Source organism: Lampris incognitus, chromosome 20 (genome assembly GCF_029633865.1).
Source record: "Lampris incognitus isolate fLamInc1 chromosome 20, fLamInc1.hap2, whole genome shotgun sequence".
Classification (NCBI taxonomy): domain Eukaryota; kingdom Metazoa; phylum Chordata; class Actinopteri; order Lampriformes; family Lampridae; genus Lampris; species Lampris incognitus.
In genome coordinates this window covers 24455881-24477316 of record NC_079230.1, presented here as the reverse complement: position 1 = coordinate 24477316, position 21436 = coordinate 24455881, and positions in this window count along the sequence as shown.

The window sequence follows — 21436 nt, the reverse complement described above, 5'->3', positions numbered from 1 at the left end:
AGGCAAATTTGTAATTTGTGATATTGGGCTATACAAATAAAAGTGACCTGACTTGACTCTAAAGGACAAGGCATTTCTTACAGCCGGATGCAGTGTGGAGTTAAACAATTCAAAATGTGCACTGACATTATTAGACTACAGTCACTTCACCGCATTTAGACCCACCTTAAATTGAAATATTGTTAAAGGACCGTAAAGTGTTTAGGGGTGCCTGTTTACTACAAATGGCATATACCTAAATGACACTTTTCCAAAGTACACCTCTTACATAAATAAATATACACTCATTCATTCCATATCCATAAAGGATTATGGATCCAACCCTGTTTCAATCCAATGTATACAAAAAACACACAAAAAAACATGTATAGGAATTTACAAATAATCAACATTAATCATGTTTAATGCACATATTGGCTCCTCCATGGGGATTGCTCTCTTGTGCTTAATGTACAGCTAGATAGGCTGAGAAGGATTTTGATTGGTTTTGAAGTTGCCTTAAGAAACTGCTAGCAATTGTTAGCGTAGCATTGGCTGATTTGCCCGACGTCTATCGGATGCGCATGCGCGTTGAGTGCAAAATGACTATGACGCGTAATATGGAGATTAACCCCCAAAATAGCCATTTATACCAGTATATCTTTTTGATACTATCCATATAGTTGTCAATGGATATTATACATTCTTTAAAGTTGCTGCAACATTCAGATGTTGCATTTGTGTAACAAAATGTAATCATGGTGTCTTTGTGAATTAATATTCCAGCCAAAAGTGGTTTCTATTCATTTCAGTATGGTATGAAAATCCTCATGTGTGGATCGAGGGACTTGTTTGAGACAGATTGCCTAATTCATCGAAGAGGACATTTTGTCACCTTTATTTATTTCAAAGTAATGTTGTAAACCCCGGAAGACCCCCCAAATCAATGCAAAGTTTAAAACCATAAAGGTGACTAAACGCTCACTGTGATGGATTATCTGTCTCTGGCAAGGTTCAAGTCCCTTCAAATTGATTTATGGCTACCGTGCTGAAATGAGCGGAACCCAATGGTCGCCCGGAAGTTAAAAAAAAGAAAAAAGAAAGAAAACGCATTCAATAACATCGAAGTCGCTGATACTGGCAAACCGGTTGGGGGTAGTACATATGTCTACACGATTTGCTGTAAATGGGCCTAAACGTGCAAAAACACCGGTTAGATTCTTTACGGCCGCATAAAAAGAGCGGGAGATGTGCGTAAAGACGCGTTCCCGCCTAGAAAACTGCATGACACGTCAAGACTGTTAAACGCAACACATTTACAATAAGGAGGAAGAAGAAGAAGAAGAAGAAGAAGAAGAAGAAGAAGAAACGCTATCTCCAGAATTCAATGGCGAAGATTAACTGTACGATAACCAAACCTGGTTAGAAGGGAAAGTTCCAGCACCGTCTCTCCATTCTCGTGTACTAGATTGTGCGTGGGCCACCAGCAGGTGGACGGAATTGACTCAATCAAACGGGTCATTAGAGACCGGAAGCTCCGAAGAGAAGAAATTGTTTGGCGAGCGAGGCACTTGGATTCATAAGAGGGGGCGAACGCGTCCATTTGAGGTCTTTCACGTTTTTAAATACAAATCTGGGTATTCGCAATCAAGCATGTCCGTCAGTGTTGCTCTTTTATCAAAGTAAGTGACCTATCGTCGACCATTTCGGATGCTATATTTGACAAAACACGAAGATGATCGGTGATCATTTTATCGGTCACCTCTTAACGTGTGAATTGTGCCGACCCTTGTTCTTGCAGACTGTTTCGCTGTGTGGCGGTCTGCTCAGCTTTCACGGTGTTTATCCGATCCTCGGATGCTGCGAGAGGTAAGACCGAATATACGTGTTTTAGTGTACTGTGGATGAAGTGGTGTCATGACGTGTGTTTTGCTCAAGATCTCTTACCTGGCATAACTGGATCGATACCAAGGCAGAATGAAAAGCGCGTTTAGTTGAACACATGACAAACGAGGGCTGTGTCCAAACTTGGAAGTGTATGCCATCTATTTATGTGGTAGCGTCTAGTACTGGGCTTTTTTTTTTTTAAACCGTTATGACTCAGAAACTTTGTCATTTCATTTCACGCACTTGCGCACAGGAAATTAAACGTGGTTTTCCCCAGCCCACAGCAGTGCAACACAAAAACACATATCCAAAAACTACAAGGACACATTAAACTAAAAAAATCGCTGCCCAGGAGGACAAACGCCAGCCAGGGTGACTGTCGGAACTGCCAGTCTGCATGGGCTAGCATTTAGCTTAGCCCGCCCCGCTTCCGCGTCTTATCAGACCGGCGTTTCGTCTTCGGGCGCAGCTCCGGTCAGGGCCGTGGTCCTTAGGCCCACAGGATGCGGCAGACCAGGCTACCCTCAGCTGATCCAACGCCAGCTCTCCCAGCCAGACACATTCGACACACTTCCCCGCGCTCCACACGATGACACTAAAAATACAGTCAAGGCTAGGCGAGGCCGCCGCCAGACCACCCTCGGTGTTATCCGAACTGCCGGTCTGCATAGGCTAGCAGTTAGCTTAGCCTGCCCCGCTATGAGACCCAACGTCAGACTGTAATCTACCAAAGCGCGCCGGAATCATTTCAGAAGTGTGTGTGTGTGTGTGTGTGTGTGTGTGTGTGGGGGGGGGGCAACAATGAAATATATATATATATATATATATATATATATATATATATATATATATATATAGATGCGTGTGAAGGGGTGTACTGTATAGTGCTATAAGAGCGCACCGGAGAGCAGCTCCCTATGCCTGCATTTGAGGTTTTAATACAATACAGCACGTTATTGAAGACACGTGTCCGCCCCATCTTTTTACTATGTTGCAGTTGGGCAATCTCAATGCAGCGTTCTGTGTTGAGCTTGAGAGCTGAAGTGATGCATTGTATTCAGTTTTGAAACCCCACTCCTTCTGCTGCCTGCCCACGGGGTAGCGGTATAATTCAAACATAAACCAGCTAGTGCATGTGGGGATTAGATACAAACATTTATTGTTCAATTAGCCTAAACTATGAGTTTACAAGACGGTAACACTGTAGTAGCAAGCATGCAATAGCAACGGTAATGATGCCATGTGTTCAACAGCGCATATCCATCCCAAAGCCATATTTAACGGAAAAACAGCTTACTGCTTCATCGTCGCATTCCTCACCAAAATGTGAATATTCTTCCTGATTTGTCTGCGTGCTTTATTTGACCTAATTTCTTAGAGTGGACGGTAATGATTGAAACGTCTTTTTACCCTAAGTGTTGCAATATAGGGGAATTAGCGGGGATGCAGGGATTCCTGACTTTAAAAAAAAATGTGGAAAGAAGGTAAAAGTGGGGGGGGGGGCAATGGCCTCCTGGTCTCTATTTATGTCTGGGATTTTGAATGAAAACTGACTATTAAATTTAGGTTTCTACTTGGAGCCAAATGCACACTTAAAAATGTTGCAGCACCAAAACTGCACTTCTAGCATAAGGGTTGATGTTTTGTATCTACGTACATCTCTTAACAGGTTGTCAGCACAAGAAATACAGCAGCTTACTTCATATATTACTTTTTATTTTTGGTTTTTGTCTTTCAGCCAGAATCACAACTGCTCAGGAGGAAAACGGAGGGAAGCCTGATACCTGGAGTCCGTTGTACAATCTACACATCAGCGACAATTATCATCCATTCACTAAAGGTCCGCTTCCCATTTTGATTGAGAATGGATTTGGTGATGATGATGAGATGCAAAATGGGCATCTGAATAGAAAAGACTCTTTACTTAATGAACGACGGCCAGCCCAGCCTTTGTTCGGTAGCATCGGTTATAATCAAAGAAGCTCAGATGACCGACACATCCACTTCCAGCCGAGAATCCTCAGGGGGAATGGTGGATCTGGCACAAATGTAATGGGGTCACCGACCAGCTTTCACAACAGTTATTCTCGTCACAGAACACAAACCACTGAGGGACAGCGGACCGGGGTGAAACCCCCCCTTCTTCCCACACAGGCAACAAGCACCATTAAAATCAGCAGCGCCTTTGGCAGACAGCAAAGTGCACCCAGTAGCCGTGATTCAATCCAAAAGTTTTTCCGACCAGGGAGTCTTTCCGGTGGTCGTCGACCTGTCCTCCATAAAGCAACTCAATGGGGTAATTTTACAGTTGTCAGTCCTCCCCATCATGGCTCCAATCTTCAGTCATCTGAAAACCCCAATGACTTGTCAGGAACCTATAACCAAAGGAACATCCCTCAAATTAAGTCATTGGTGATTATTGAAAGTCAAGGTCATGATCAGGCCAATTATATTGTTCCCGAAACAGTTTTGCAATCCTCTGACCCCTCTCTGTTTTTGTCCCAGAGTGACGGTAACGTTTCACCACAAAGTGCAGTGATGCATGACAGTAAGAGTTTGATTTCCAGGACTTCTACACAAACAAATGAATTTGCTCTGCCCAGAATGTGGACTGTATCAAACGGCGTTCAATCAGGGCACTTTCCAGTAATTGCAAGTCATCAAACTGTGAGTCATGCACCATCCATCAGCAAAAGCTTAGACAACTCTGTCAAGAAACTAAGCCCTCGCCCAGAGAAACAGTCAACACAGATCACAAATGTCTATGGCGCACACCCATTAAGCAACAATGAAAAACCCCCATACAGACCAGTTCAGTCCTATCTCTTCAAGGACCCCCAGATCGCCTCGGTCAGACATGAGACAGTCAACAGTGACCGAGAGAAACCCAGAAATGAAATGAACACACCTCTCTCTCCTAGTGTTCAAAGCCCCCCTTCCTCATTGGTGTACAGCAGTCATTCATCTTTTAACCAGTTAAGATCATCAGATAGAGAAGACGCAAGCAGTGAAGTCCAATATCCCTCTATCAATTCCAACATATATCACAAGGCCAATGTGGCCCTGCATGGTGGGCTGAGCTACTCCAATACAATCTCGGATGTCTCAAAAAGTAAGATTTTAAGCAAACCTCAGTCAGTTAACACCGCTAACATGCCACCCTCTCCAAGTTCAGAAAAATGGAAAGCCATAGAAAGGTCTGTCACTGTACCGCTGGTGTTTGCCCAGGCAAGTTTTGACCCTGACGGTAAGAAACCTGTTGTCAGGAGCTCAGTTAACACGCTCCAACACCCTCGGTTCATGGCGGACTTAAAACCTCCAAGATCTGTGAATAACATCCACGGCTTCAGAGGTTTGGAACATCGGCCTCGGTGGTCAACTCACGATGAAAAGGAAGAGTCAAGCCTTCTTCCGTTTTCCTCCAAAAAAAACTCAAATGGAAAGGCCAACTCTCAGCCATACGTATTCGATAAAAACACAGACGGTGTTAAAGAAAGTGTGACCAGTTCTTTCCCAGTTTTTCAAAAATATCATTTTGGCCAGAGACGAGGAGCCGCTGCTGAGATGTCTCTGGCCAAAACAGAGAGGACACCTACTGGTTACTCTGAGCCAAATGCTGATGTGAATGATGCAGCGAAACCTGTCTCTAAAAGCTCAGCCTTTGATCTTAATGGTGGCTCTTTCAGGAAATCCAAATTCAAGACATCTGCTAATGTCTTTGCCTCTCTCAGACGCCCAATTCAACCCAAGTCTTCACCTTCTCCCACCAGTTTGTTAGATAATGTCCAAACCGTGCCTGTTTCTAAACCAAGGTGGGGCAAACCAAGTTTTAAGGATGTCTGGCCTACACAACCTAAGAACAATGCAAACTTGGGCTACGACTCAAATCTCAGACAAATGCAGAACTACATAGGAGGCGGTGCTGTCAGAGGATTCCCTGCCGTCCGCAGTGCCGGCTCCAAGCAGAAAGAGGGTGCCAAAGCCTCAGACATATCGGCAATCAAAACTGTAGAGTCCACTGCAATAAAGACTGGTGGTTTCAGATTTAGCAGTTTACAATCCGGGCAGCCCAAACATGGTATAAACCACAGACGGTATGAGCCTTTCTCTTTAAAAGTTATGCACGATCCGAACCCAGAAATTAACCGTAAAAGTTCAGTTCAGGAAGAAGAGGATGTCCTCACTGCTGGTGGTAAAGACACCAAGACGGAGGTAATATTGCAATCCGGTTCGATCCGGTCTATTCCAGATTCCAGCAGACCACCAGAACATGAAACCCCAACTGACGAATCCACCAGTCACCATATTTTCCAATGGAAATTTAAACCAGAAATTTCCGTTCTTGGCCCCACTGAACATGATGGCATGACCTCCGAGTCCAATGTGAACTCAACTTATGAAATGTCAAATATCCTCACAGGTAAAACTTTCTCTATTCACCCAAGGACAAGGGGGCATGACGGCGATCAGGGGTCAAAGGTAGTCAGTGGAACAAGCGTCACAGGGGGCCATCTTGGGTCAAATGCAGATAAAATGGCTCCTGCTAAAACCAAGCCCATTTCTACGAATGTCACATCAGCACCGGATTTGAATAGCCAGACCGGTGAAGGTGTTGAACTGTCTCTGAAGAAGACAGAACGTACTGAAAGCGTGAGACATCCAGTCAATAAGCCAGATGGATATAAAAACAAATGGAAATCGTTTGCTTTTCTGAAATTTCCATCAGCTCGAAACAAAACAAACAAAAGGCCCTGGAAATACGAGGAACATAGGACAACTACACCGGCGCCAGCTCCCAGAAACTCTTCAGCTCATCCTAAGTCGGCAGGGGACTTAAAAAATCGTCCATCCTCGACTGAATCCACCCCAACCCAGAAACAAATGACACCCGGTGTTTTCAAACCATTACCATTGAATGCGGCTGTTCTTGGGGGGATAAGAGCCACTAATGGCAGGGCGATAGGCAAACGTGTGAAGGGCAAGCTTGTCAAAGAGGAAAGCCGCGCCGCGTCCGCCAATTCCACCTTTCTCACCAACGACACAAGAGCGGTGCCCATCACCAGGGGATCCAGACCCCCACTCAGGGTTGAGGCATTTACCTATGATGATGTTCTAGGAATCACTTCGTTTAGTGGCGTCAGGACTGTAACGGCGTCCAACGTCATAGATTCAATCAAGCAAAATGCGGGGGCCCTCGGTAAGGGCCCATTAAAACTCCAGGATGTTGACGCATACTTGGATGAGAAGAACGCCGCGGCCTCCCTCCTACACCCTGGACTAGACCAAGTAGGTGGCAGAACAGTCAAAAGAGAAGAAACGGAGGGGGTACTGGGAGACTTCATTGCTGTGGACAAGGGCAAACTGGGAGTCGAAAATGAAAGGACAAATGAGGACGGAAAACGCACACCAGCTGGCGGTGATGACGACGCGGCGGGGCAAGAGGCTGGGACAACAATGGACCCTCTTCTGGAAATGGAGGAGGGAAGCGGAAGTGTAAATGGGACAGATGTTTTGCCAGCTGTCTCGTCCGATGCCTCAGAGAAAACCGGCACTCCTACAGGGGAGATGTTGGAGCTGGATTACTTGCGAACGTAGCGGGCAATATTTCTCAAGTCTGAACTGTCCCAGTTGTTAGAAAACTAATATTTATGAACTTGGAAGAGCTTAAATGACTTTTTAATGCCAGGTAGCACTGAATAAATGTTTAAAAACAAAGTATGCTTTTTTTCTTTTTTTGGTGTTTGTTCACTAGGGCTTGAAATTAAATTTTCTGGTTTGTGGTAAAAGGCCTGAAGGATAATTGATGCACTCTAGCCACTCTTAATAGTCTACAATTTAATGTGGAATGTGTCCTTTAGGCCAAATTTCCTTGAGGAAAAGGGGTTATTTGTGTTTGGAAGTTTAAAGATGCAAAAATAAAGAAGGTGGGTATTATCCAGATCTGGCGCCAAAAGGATGTGAATGTTTTCTTTAATCCATTTTATCATCATCTGACCTGATATTCTTAAGTACCAGATGGGGTGTACCTCCGCAGGAAGAGTTCATGTGACGTTCCTAGCACTCACTATGTCCAGTGCTGTGGGCCTCTGGCTCTTACGGAGTTTAAAACACTAAGAATTACTTTCAAATACTGTTTGAACCGTATCTGAGACCATCACATTTTCATGAAATTACACATTACGATGTTGACCTCAAATAAATCGAGAAAGGTCTAAATGATAGCTTTAGTTCATCTGTGTATCCGAAGTTGTAAATATCTCCGCTCCTGGGAGCAATTAGTAACCTCAGAGGGAAAGCTGTAAAGGTCAATCATAGTTTTGTGAGCATAGTTTGACTTGCTTGGAAAAACACCTTGCATGTTCTTGTCATGCAAAGTATTAATTAGGAGAAGAAAAAAAACTCAAGGATGAGGACATATCTCAGATGTTTGTCAATGTTTCCCTCCATTCCTGCTATTCCAGTAGTCAGATGGTGGTAGTCCAATGTGCTGACGCAGACTTTCCATTCCAGAGCTTACAAGACCTCAAGGTTGACGCGCTATGAAATGGAAACTTTGACCATCCCCTTTAGCAGTTTTTTTTTGTTTCTTTAATAATGCTGCCAAGTAGTTAAGTCTACAAAGAGGGTTTAAGGAAAATAAGTCATCCTGGGGTTTGTTCCCATTGACCTTAGTTATCACGGGAAGATAAAAGCTTCAAAAACAGCTGTTATTTTGGTTCAAAATGATCCCAGCACTGCCGCTATAATCTCATCTATATATCTTCAGCGAATGGTGGATTTGCTCCAAGATGTTAAAATTAAAATGTATAACGGAAAATAATTGCTTTACCTCATCATGCGTTACAGTATGCGCAGGTGTTAGATTCTCCACTAGATGGCGATAAACGGCTATATTATTCAATGAGCATTCTGAGAGTTGTAGTTCTCATGGTGTAATGCCTCCGTGATTCGCTTCTATGCCGTCATAGAATGTATAATGTATAACGTCGGTTTAGCAGGACATCCAAAGCGTGCTTAACACGTAGACGCTGCTAAACTCTCCCAACAGAGCGGCACATCCATTAAACCCGTATCTTCACAGAGTTGGCAAAGCTGTCGTCCAAAGACCAGGTTCCCCCCAAACCAAACTGGGATGTTACCACATCCAACCAACTGACCCCAAATTAGCCAAGTATTCCCTTTCAGGGGCATCGGGTCCACGCTAGGCCCAAATAGCAATTCCTAACAAGTCCATTCACAACACGTGACCCCTCACCTTTTCCCATCCAGCCAGCCCCACCAAAATACCAGTTCGCCGCTTGTCCTCAACTGCCATTCTGCAGCAAAGGGGCCCCCAGAATGAGGGGAGGGGAGGGGGATTGAGGGGATCTGCCAATCAAAGTGAAATACATTGTACATTGGATTAGCGTCCCTCCCGACTGCCTCAATACCCGTGGAAAGAGCCACCGTCTGCGTTCCCATACAGGTCCCCCTCAGAGTTGAAAGGCATTAAGGTGATATGATGTAGGGGTTATGTTTTAAAGTTTCCACGTGCTGGTATGCCTCTCTGACTGAGAACAATGGAAAGCTGAGGGTTTGACCTGCAGGCCCCTTTAAGAGTCTCCTCCGTGGGGCCTTTTCTGTTCCTGTGTGTGCATGTGTGTGTGTGATATGTAGGCTGCTTCTATCCAGAAATGTGTGTTTCCTTGTACTGTCGCATGTGTGTGTGTGTGTATCACAGACATTGTGGTGTTCTCTTGCACGATGGGCCTCCCTCTCAACTAGAGGGGAATTCTGTACCATGTGTCTGCGGTTTTCGGGGCGCTTTCAAGGAAAATAAAGCAGAGGCCTCACAGTAAGCCCCCACCCCCCACCGCCACCACACACACACACACACACACACACACACACACACACACACACACACACCAGTCCCGCTCCTCCTCCATCGTCCTCTCATTTTTCTCACTCCATGTGAAGCTTCTCGGTGTTTTCGACCACCTCTCTCACCGGTCCAGCCAAAATTCCACAAAGCAACACAGCTAATTTCGAACGTGGCTCGGATTTAAGACGAATCCATAATCATGCCAACGCTCACTCATATAGCAGAAAGGGGGGCAATACGGAGAGAGGGAGGGGGAGAGGTAGGGAAAGACAGAGAAAGGCTTTTTGTTTGGCTAAGTACACTGTGAAAGAGGGGGCGGTGAAGAAAGAGGGCTGGAAATACATTAGAAAATGGTTGCATCTGCTGTAGCATTTGCTCTGTAGATGAGATTACCCCACATGTCAAGGACTGGTACCACTGTGTGTGTGTGTGTGTGTGTGTGTGTGTGTGTGTGTGTGTGTGTGTTTATGTGTATTTGTATAAAGTTTTGCTGAGTCCACAGTGATTACTTTGGCCCTCAAAATTACATGGAAGGACCCGAAGATACCAAACAAAAACCCCATTCCTGTATCTTATTTACATACAGCAAAAAAGAGAAAGTGGAGGAAAAAATGCCGAGGGTAAGCAGGAGCTGCTTGCAGTGGTACCCACTGTAATCCGCCGTGATTCAAAGGACTTTACTAGCTCGGCTAAACAAAGGTTTGCTTACAGTAGAAGACGCGGTCAAACTGTCCGGCGAGGCTACTTCCGCATAGAGCTGACCAATACGGTTCATATGATATCAATATCGCGATATGAGACCAGATTTTGGCTATCGTAACATCGCGATACTTCCATTCCATCCATTATCCAAACCGCTCAGCCTGCTCTCAGGGTCGCGGGGATGCTGGAGTCTATCCCAGCAGTCATGGGGCGGCGGGCGAGCGGGCGGGGAGACACCATGGACAGGCCCGCCAGTCCATCACAGGGCCGACACACAATTGGATATATGAACGAGGAATTTTCTGGAACAACTACATAAAATGGGTGCTAATTACAAGGTCTTGATCTCTTATTTAGATAAGTGTTTTACTGATAAATACGATTTCCTGACCGCTTTAAACTGAATGAAACGAACGGACAAGAAAAGACGTGAGAGGTGAAGTTCGCCAACGCAAAGATTTTACAGTGTTGAGGCGTGCCCATACCATCCCAACACTACCACACTTACGTCAGAAACACTGCGGATGACACGCCCCCTTACCATAACATCGCTCTAAACCAGCCGGTCGCTACCGTGTACTCGGAATAAGTGTCAACGATGGGAAGGAAGCAATTTACAGCATGGATTATGTCCACATTCCCACATCTGGTTCGGGAGAGGGAGCTATTTCCGTGTCGTCCACACAGCCAGCTTCCTGTGGTCTGCGCCGGGGAGGAAGTCATAAAGGCAGGAAGACTTCCTGTATGGCTGCCAACAAGAAGCGGCATGGACTCTGCGCGCTCCATAGGGCCCGCGCTTACGGCTCGGAGGCCACAGAAATAGCTCTCCCCCGCCATTTCACAAAGGCAAATACACATATCTTACACCCAGATGTACTCCCCTCACCAAGTGCTCCAAATAAACACTAAATCACAGCTTCCCGTTCGAGCGATATGATCGTTTGGGAAACGGGGTTGTTGGAAAAACCCTCCTTCGGATCTTTGAGATGCTGAAGCAGAGTGAATAGAGGCACAAGGGTCGGCTGCTTTTTGCTTGTTTTTTTTTTGTTTTTTGTTTTTTTCCTCCCCACAATGATTTTCTTTTGTGGTGAGGTTTTATTGGCCCTTCTGTTATCATCTCAGCTGTAAGTGATTGGTCGCATCGGTCTGTGTTCACCCCTATTTCTCAAAAGAGCACAAAATGAAAACACACTTCAGTGTATGTCAAGTGTGGTGTCTGCGGACGTCCACGTCCACCACTGTGTGCGTGCGTGCGTGCGTGTGTGTGTGTGTGTGTGTGTGTGTGTTAAATATACTTGTAGGTGTGTTAAAGGGACTGAGTGTTTGGGTCAGGGCCAAATGATGCTGCACCACAGTGGACATCCTTGTTCCTTGTTTGATTAAATTAATTCAAAGGTCTCTCTCTCTCTCTCTCTCTCACACACACACACACACACACACACACACACACACACACACACACACACACACACACACACACACACACACACACACAGTGAACTGGCTGTGAGCCAGCATGTGCACAGCAGACCCACCTGTCGGCTTCAGGCTGTTGCATCTCCCTCATTTGAACTCAATGTCCTCTTGCCTTGGCCCACCCACTATCCATCTATCTTCTCTCCTTCTCTCTCCCTCTCTCTCCCTCTCTCTCTCTCTCTCTCTCTCTCTCTCTCTCTCAAGCGGGGATGTTGCCGCCACAGCGGAGAGGCGGGCATTGTCACCCTCACGGTTGCCAAGACGACAAAATGGCGGCTGAGCTCAAACTCCTCATCCACCCCCCCAGCAACCCCAACCTCTCGTTCTTTTTCCTCCAAGAGCAACGTCAAACCCTCCTCCTTCATCTTCGCCTCACTCTCCACTTCTCTCCAACGCGTTACCTGGGGACGCTTTCACACACATCCCTCATTTGCTTTAGATGCGGAACTTTCTGAATACTTACAGTACAGTTACATTTACTCATTAGACGACACATTTATTCAAAGTAACTCACAACAGAGTCAGAAATTAAGCAGAGAAATTCGAGTGTTACCAACTGGCATCATAGACTGCTGCATCTTAATATCATAGTAGTACTATATGAAGTGATAGCAGTAGCACATTTGCTAATAGTACTATATATGAAGTAATAGTAGTGGCACATTTGCTACAAAGTAATATAATAGTACTATATGAAGTAATAGTAGTAGCACATTTGCTACAAAGTAATGATATAATAGTACTACTATAGTACTATTATAGTACTATAACAGTATAAAGGGTCATATAGTAGTATTATAGTGTACATAATAGTACAAATAAAACCTACTTGACTATATTAAGTAATAATAGTAGTATATTTGCTACATAGTCAAGTCAAGTCACGTCAAGCCAATTTTATTTGTACAGCCCAATATCACAAACGACAAATTTGCCTCAAGGGGCTTTACACAACATCCTGTCCTTAGACCCTCACATCGGATAAGGAAAAACTCCCTAAAATGAAAAAAAAAATTTAACGGGGAGAAAAACCAGGAAGAAACCTCAGGGAGAGCAACAGAGGAGGGATCTCTCTCCCAAGACGGACAACGTGCAGTGGATGTTGTGTTTACACAATTTACACAATACAACCCTGAAAGAGGATAACAGAATTATAATGGAATTATAAAACATATGAAGAATATGATGAGGAGGATGCCAAGCAGTGGCAGCCCAACACCCGAGCCGTGCGACCACCATCACCATGCAGTAAACAGGGAAAAAAATAGTTACACGTCTTAGTGAGAGAAGGATACAACATTAAAACAGGATAACACAACTATATGGATTTATAAGATATATAAAAAGAAAATGTGACGAGGAGGATGCCAAGCAGTGGCCAGGTGGCGACCACCGTCACCATGGAGACCTGGCAGGAGGACAGACTGCACGTGCACACAAGGGAGACTCACATGACACCATTCACGCGCAGAAAAGGAGAAAGGGGAAGACATCATTCAGAGAGAGAGAGAAAAAGAGAAAAACATGTGAGAGAAGAGAACAGTTTGCAATGGTCAATAATCTATAACCTTGTCGGCAGAACAGTGCTTGGTAAATTCATTGAGACAGAAACCGAGCCGCCATGCAGTACGGGTTGTGAAACGTTCAACTTAAACACGTGATCAATGGTCACACCCATATTTGCATATGAAACTGGTCGTTGGTTTGGGTCGTTAGGCCCTGTACTGTTTATAAGGGGTGGGGATCCCTGCAGTCAGCTTGGACTGAAGAGGCCACTTAGCTGAGTGATGAAACGTATCTGTCAATAAACGTTGTATCCAGATGAACTGATTCAACCTTCTTTGATTCAACTTCAAGGCAACTAACTGTAGGCTAAGGTAAAAAGACGAGTTTTACGTTTGGATTGAAATGACTAAATAGACTCTGATTGTCTTATAGCAGCAGGCAGGTTATTCCACAAGAACGGGCCCGATAGGAAGAGACCCTGCCAGCAGCTGACTTCTTCTTAACTTGGGTACACACGCGTCCGGGTAGCGTGGCGGTCTATTCCGCTGCCTGTCAACATGGGGATCGCAAGCTCGAATCCCCGTGTTACCTCCGGCTTGGTCGGGCGTCCCTGCAGACACAATTGGCCGTGTCTGCGGATGGGAAGCCGGATGTGGGTATGTTCGGGTATGGTCACTGCACAAGCGCCTCCTCTGTTTGGTCGGGATGCCTGTTCGGGGAGGGGGGGGAACTGGGGGGAATAGCATTATCCTCCCACGCGCTACGTCCTCCTGGCGAAACTCCTCACTGTCAGGTGGAAAGAAGCGGCTGGTGACTCCACATGTATCGGGAGAAGCATGTGGTAGTTTGCAGCCCTCCCCGGAATGGCAGAGGGGGTGGAGCAGCCACCAGGATGGCTCAGAAGAGTGGGGTAATTGGCCAAGTACAATTGGGGAGAAAAAAATCGAAAAAACTTTGGGTACATGCAGGAGCCCTGTATTTTGAGAGCAAAGAGCTCGAGATGGAATGTACACTTTAAGGAGGTCAGATAGCTATGATTGGGCAAGCCCATTTAGGATTTTATAAGTCAGCAGAAGCACCTTGAAGTCTGATCTAACATGGATAGGAAGCCAAGGAAGGGGGGTAAGAATTGATGTAATATGGTAGAATTTCCTAGTTTTAGTTAGGATTCTAGCTGCAGCAGTCTGAACCATCTGAAGACTTTTAGTACTAGAATGTGGCAGACCTGAGAACAGAACATTACAGTAATCAAGTCTGGATGAAATAAATGCATGCATTAGAGTCTCTGTATCAGTCAGGAGAGGAGAGACGGAATTTTAGCTATGTTACGTAAGTGAAAAAAGGCAGTCTTGGTGATTTCTTTCATGTGCTTATCAAAGGAAAGGCTGGGATCAAACGTAACACCAAGATTTTTGGCTGCCACACTTTGTGAAATCACAGAGTTGTCGAGTGTTCTCATTACTTGATCAAATTGGTGTCTGTCTAGCAGGGCCAAGGATCAGCATCTCGGTTTTATCCGAATTTAAAGGCAGAAAGTTTAGTGACATCCAGTTTTTCACAGCAGCCAAGCAGGCCTCTAAATTAACCATTTGAGTATGATCTCAGCCCTATAGGCACATACAGCTGAGTATCATCAGCATAGCAATTTAATTTTACTCCATAACTGCGTATAATTTGGCCAAGAGGTGAAATACAAAGAGAGAAAAATAGAGGGCCAAGAACTGAGCCCTGGGGTACATCACATTTAACACCAGATAATTTTGATGTAATATTACTATAGTAGGCACAATGTGTTCTTCCAGATACGTAGGACTTAAGCCAAGAGAGAGCTAAGGCAGACACACCAAAATTACAATTTAATCTGTCTAATAGTATAAAGTGGTCAGTGGTGTCAAAGGCTGCACTGAGGTCTAGTAGCAGAAGCACAGAAGTGGAATCAGAGTCCATAGCTAGTAAAAGATCGCTCACCACTCAGGTCAGAGCAGTTTCAGTGGAGTGACAGACCCTGAAAGCCGATTGAAAAGGTTCATTTTTTTTTCTATATGGGTTGAAGTAGTAGTAGTAGTAGAAGTAGTATATTAAGTAGTAGTAATAGTAGCACATTTGCTACATAGTAATCATATTATAATAGTGCTATATGAAGTTGTAATTGTAGTGGCAAATTTGCTACAAAGTATTCATAGTGGTAGTATATGAAGTAATCATAGTAGCACATTTGCTACATTTGTTACATGGTAATAATACGACAGTAGTACTATATGAAATAGTAATAGTACCACATGTGCTATATAGTAATCATAATAGAACTATGTGAAATAGTAGTAGTAGTTAATACATTTGCTCCATAGTAATCGTATCACAGCAGTATTATGAAGTAGCAGTAGTAGTGGCACATTTGCTACAAATAATCATAGTGGTAGTATATGAAGTAATAGTATCATAGCGAAGAGTGTATGTCAAGCGTATTTCATGTAGGTACACCTTCATCAAGAGGCAGAGAAAAGGAAATTCAAAGTACAAAGAAAATTTATATTGCATCAAAATAGTGAAACAGATAAGTTGTGCCATAGGAGCATACTGTCTAGTATAGTGTACTGTACTCTACAAAATTATACTGTCATCTGTTGACAGAAACTCAGGAATCGAGGACTGGTCCTATGCCGGCGAGCAGAAACAAGCCGGTGTGTGTTTGCAGTTAGACGTGGGGACACCGCCCCTCACCTCAGGGTGATTTCTGAGGTTTGTGCCAAGGTTAACAAGTTCACATTGAATTTACCCATTCATGAAGTGTGGCTTTCTGGAGCGAGAGAGAAATACAGAATCCAACTGTTACTCAAAATCTGATGGTGCATTAGTGATATTTGTTGTGAATACATTTTAATTTTTTGAGCTCAGAGCAGGGTTATAAATACCTCTGGGAAATGCTTTACATAGGATGGGAGTGAACAGGATTAAGCTGTAAAGAGGTCAGGATTTAAAAGTAAAATGGGAATGGATATGTTAACCCAGTGATTTTTTTTTTCTGCCCACTTTGACTTGTTTGTGCCTGTGTGTGTTTGTGTGTCTGTCTCTCTATATCTAGAGACCTACTGTATCTTGCAGACTTGTGTATTTGTGCATGTGTGTGTCTGTCTCTCTCTCTCTAGAGGCCTACTGTATCTTGCAGGCTTGTATATTTGTACATGTGTGTGTCTGTTTCTCTCTCTCTAGAGGCCTACTGTATCTTGCAGACTTGTATATTTGTGCATGTGTGTGTGAGTGTGTGTGTGTGTGTGTGTGTGTGTGTGTGTGTGTGTGTGTGTGTGTCTATCTAGAGACCTACTGTATTTTGCAGACTTGTGTATTTATGCATGTGTGTCGGTCTCTCTCTGTGAAGGCCTACTGTATTTTGCAGACTTGTGTATTTGTGCATGTGTGTGCGTCTCTCTGGAGGCCTACTGTATCTTGCAGACTTGTGTATTTGCACGTGTGTGTGTGTGTGTGTGTGTGTGTGTGTGTGTGTGTGTGTGTGTGTGTGTGTGTGTGTGTGTCTCTCTCTCTTTCTGGAGGCCTACTGTATCTTGCAGACTTGTGTATTTGCACGTGTGTGTGTGTGTGTGCGTGTGTGGGTGTGTGCGTGTGTGCGTGCGTGTGTGTCTCTCTCTCTTTCTGGAGGCCTACTGTATCTTGCAGACCTGTGTGTTTGTGCATGTGCATGTGCATGCGTGTGCCCTCTTCCCTATTCATTCCAACAGTGTCTCAGGTAGGATTGGGTTACCTGGCCATCTGCGGCGGAGACGGCGGCCATGACACAAGATCCCACACAGCGACACCAATATGGACCCAATTAATACAAGAGCCGTGATGAGAGACGTGCGGGGAGGGACGGCCGCTCGGATTTATCATGGCCATAAAGTGCCTCTAATTAAATTGAACTGAAACAGAGCAGCGGGGGGGGGGGGGGGTGGCAAATTAAGATGGTGGTGAGAAAGAGTGTGTGCGTGCGTGTGTGCGTGTGACTGACAGCTCACACACACTCACAGTTGTTGTGGCAGTTGGTCAAATTACCGGTAAGACGAGCCATTAAGTGTGTTGGCGCCCCGCCAGCCTCGGCTGGAAACGATCTTATCAATGAGCGCGGTGGATGTGACTCGCACAGTTCAAAGACTCGGCGGATAACAATCAAACTATTAACATCCTGTGTTTTGTCAATCGCTCGTAAAGCACTTTGGATTGCGTTTGAGTTGTTTGAAAGGTGCTCCATACATGGTTTGATTTATTGATTTATTGATATTTTCTTTTCCATTCATTTATGACATGGTCACGCGAGTGTTTGTGTGTGTGTGTGTGTGTGTGTGTGTGTGTGTGTGTGTGTGTGTGTGTGTGTGTGTGTGTGTGTGTGTGCCTCCATCCCCATCCACTTGACTTTGTGCAAATGTTTACTTGGATATACACGCCTTGGCTAACAAAAAGTCAGACTATTCAGTAGTAACTGTCAGTGGAAGCCATCCTTCTTCTGTTTCTGATGCAGACGTTTCCCTTTTCTGTCCTTACAGTTACAGTTACATTTAGTACCCATTTAGCCTTTAGCAGATATATTTACCTAGATATATTTACATTTTCTGTCCTTACAGTTACAGTTACATTTAGTACCCATTTAGCCTTTAGCAGATATATTACCTAGCGTTTAACTCATTTTGTACACACTTGGTGGAAAGCAATTAGCGGGTAAATTTGACTGGCGTCTAATCATATCATGGCAGTACTATACAAAATAGTAGTAGTAGTTGTAATAGTAGTAGTCCATTTGATATCGTAATCATAGTACTACTATAAGAAGTATTGTCACATTTGCTACATAGTAATCATACTGTTAGTGTGAAGAAGTAGTAGAAGTACATTTGCTACATAGCAATCTTGGTGTTAGTATTTGAAGTAGTAGAAGAAGTACATTTGCTACATAGCAATCTTAGTGTTAGTATTTGAAGTAGTAGAAGTACATTTGCTACATAGTAATCATAGTGTTAGTATATGAAGTAGTAATAATGGCACATTTGCTACAGAGAGAGTAATACTAAATGAAGGAATAGTAGTAGTACATTTGATAGATAGTAATCATATCGAACTAGGACTATTTGTCATATTAGTACTATATGAAGTGTAGTAGTATTATATTGTTAGATAGTAATTATATCATAGTAATACTACATAAATTAGTATTATATTTGTTAGATAGTAGTCACTTCATAGTAATACTACATGAAGTAATAGTATTACATTTGTTTGATAGTAGTCATATCATAGTAATACTACATGAAGTAGTAGGAGTAGCACATTTGATAGCTAGTAATCATATAGTACTACTATATGAAGTATTTGTTGTAGTAAATGTATTATTACTGCGTACATGATGTATCTCAGCCAAGATCCACACTGAACATACACCACCCGAGAGGGTAAGAATACAACTTTATAATCGAACTTGGCCATTTTCCACGACCTCATTAAAAGCTTTCCGATCAATTCGTTGATCAATTCAGTCATTTTCCGCGCGAGGAAAACTCGTGTACAGATTTCCAGGCATCACGTGAGCCGCGCATTACAGAAGACCCTGTTCCACATCCCCGAACCACACAAGAACCACGACTCCTTTTGTTGTTTGACTTTTTTTTTTTAGTCATCTTTTTTCTCTCTCAAGCAACAAAGGTGAAATTGTCTACATCACAGGCAAATATTACAATAATCCCATTCAGTACCATCCGTTAAGGGAAAAGGAAAGGGAGGCCGGGACAGAAAACACTGTAGGACATCAGCCCTTTCCAGCCCGCTTTAAGAATACCCCCCGCAAATCCCCCCCCCCCAAAAAAAGAAAACATGGCAAGGAAGGAAAAACGTACAACCACTTTAAACTCCGCGACCCCCTTTTTGCCTGAGCTTCATTCATAATACATCGCCACATCCCACGTGTCAACACAACAGGCTTGTCTAGCAGCCAATGAATGGAAAGATGTCGCTGTCCTGTAAAGATGGCGGGGGAGGGGGAGGGGGGGATGAATAGGAAAGTAAAAGAGGAGGGGGGTTTTTTTTCTTTCAGATGTGGTCTGGGGGGGGGGGGGGGCGTCTGAGAACCATCCAATTCCGATTGTGCGCTTTCTTACAAAGTACCGTCAGCCTTTGCGGTGGGGTGGAGGTCTGCTGAGTCACGACCAAGGCCCGCTTCAAAGTGACGCGGATGAAAACATTGTGAAATTCATCATCGTGTGCTTGCTTGCCTTTGTGTGTGTGTGTGTGTTTGTGTGTGTGTGTGTGTGTATATATATATATATATATATATATATATATATATATATATATTTGCGCGGTGAACAAAAAACCTCATCTGAACGACCGAGCACAGTCAGGCTCAAGTTCAATTGTCCCCCCCCCCTCTTGTTTTTCCTCTTCTGAAGCGAACTGGGAGCTATTAAGGGCAAAGGGACCTCCGATCCCCATCTACTAGTAAGTAGTGAAGCTGCATTGTTGTGCTCCTGGCCCCGGTGGCCATGTGACGTGGGTGAGAAGTTCATGAGGGACCCGGGGCAGGCAAACACATGAATACGCTCTGGGACTGCATGGGTATTAACCAAATAAGACCCCACCCCACCCCACCCCACCTAACCCCGCCCCCGCCCAGCCGTGGCCTTTCTCTAATATCCATGCATGTCATTCAAACTTATTCCCACTGGTCAGTCAGAGGCCAAAAAAACCCCAAAACAAAACAGGTTAACTAAAGCATACAAGGGCGCCCCCGTAGCCGAATGGTTACAGCTCGCCGGTTCGATTCCGGCCGGTGACCTTTGTTGCACGTCACACCCCTCTCTCTAGCTCCCCCCCCCATTTCCTGTCCGTCTTTCACTGTCACTGTCTAATAGAGGTAAAAATACCAACAACAACAAAAAAAACCAAAACTAAAGCATTCAAGAGTTTCACAACAGTCTGTCTCAAAGTGTCGCACAACCACTGTGAGGCGAGATATTTCACAGTACCCCCCCCCCAAAAAGAAAAATCACCGGGAGAGCAGGCAAGGTAACATTTCCAAAAACAAACAAAAACACCAAAAACAAAACGTTGGAACTGAAGGTTGCTTTCCGTTGTTGTCGCCACTGTCGCGTCTTCAGGGAGGACCACGGCGAAGTCGGTTCAAAGTCTCTGGTTGCGTTTTGGCACGGACGGCCCCGGGGGCGAGATCCTCCATGACCAGCGTGACGTTGCGGCCTGCAGACCTCCTCCGGTCAGGGTCACAGGGCCGCAGTCGTGGGTCCAGTCGCCCTCGTGTTAAGTCATAGTTCATCCTCAACATCAGCAAACACCAACGGCGTACTTATACACAACTGTACAACGGCGAGGGGGGTGAACAAAAGATGCAAAAATAGACTCGATATATATATACATATATATCTGCTTGAACATCCCTAGTAGTGCTAGATGCAGGGGTCAGGGTGGAAAAACAACAGACGAATAAGACAGACAGGCACTTAAGTGCTAATGCATAGCGAAGATACAGTAGAAGTAACAGCAGAAAAGAGAGAGAGAGAGAGAGAGAGGGAGGGGAGGGAGAAAGGGCAGGGCACCGACCGACACGTGGTGGCCCTGAAAAACGAAGATCGGTGCCGGTTGACGGTCAGTCCACTTTCAATTCAACTAATTCTGAAAGCAGATTTGGTTTAAAAATTTTCCAAAAGTCTTGAAAAATTCTCATCTTAAAAAAAGGCTAGCTATCGCGAGACTTTGGCGAACCAACAGAAGTGTGTATTTAGAATAGCCTGTATCGAGAAGAAAACCGACCCTCCTTAATTCCGATAGTAGCACGCAGACGAGCCTTGGCAACCGGCAACTCTGTCCTCCGTTAAACATACTGTAGATTAGTTAGCAACCCGAGACAATGGGGATTAGACATGTCTGTCTGAAGCTAAGAGTGCTATAGTGGGATTGCTTAGCTCCATATCAGGGGGGGGGGGTCGCGCCCTGAGCCGCAGTCAGCAGGATGGACGACTTATTCCCTGG